General features: G+C 63.6%; 1 protein-coding gene across 1 annotated transcript in view; it reads right to left on the bottom strand.

Annotated features, from left to right (window-relative positions):
- Positions 1–494, bottom strand: part of PTPMT1 (protein tyrosine phosphatase, mitochondrial 1) — a 12527-nt gene that overhangs the window by 5624 nt on the left and 6409 nt on the right. The gene's annotated exons all lie outside the window — the stretch shown is intronic.

Genomic DNA, 494 nt, shown 5'->3' on the forward strand with positions numbered 1-494 from the left:
GCCCCCCAGGATCTGCGGGCCCCCGGGGAGGGGGCTGTGAGCCCCGGTGAGGGGCGCTGATCTCTGCGGGGGTGCTGTGACCCTGGCCGGGAGGCGGGGCCCGGGCCGGTGGCCGGTGGGCCTGTGACACTCCCCACCCCAATCGGCCCTCCTCGCCCCCGACCAGAAGGAGGGGGCTGTGACCCCAGGTGAAGGTGTGACCCCACCAAAAAGAGGGGACACTACCTGGAAGAGACTGTGGTAGGCGTGGCGATGAAGACCGGTGAGTGCAAGGGACTGTGCACTTTTTAAGCAGAGAGTGTGCCCTGATGGAGGGGCCTGGCCCTGGCACACAAGGAACCTGGCTTGATAGTGTCCTTTCCACCATCCCCCCTCCCGTGTCTCTCAATCCTTGGCTTTCTCATCCTGACCAAACCCCAGTATGGACAGAGTGGGGAGCAGAACAGGTAGAGCTACTAAAATATACTGCTGAGGGGAGCAGCAGGCAGGTCAGT

Source organism: Condylura cristata, unplaced genomic scaffold (assembly GCF_000260355.1).
Source record: "Condylura cristata isolate star-nosed mole 26May11 unplaced genomic scaffold, ConCri1.0 scaffold00015, whole genome shotgun sequence".
Classification (NCBI taxonomy): Eukaryota; Metazoa; Chordata; class Mammalia; order Eulipotyphla; family Talpidae; genus Condylura; species Condylura cristata.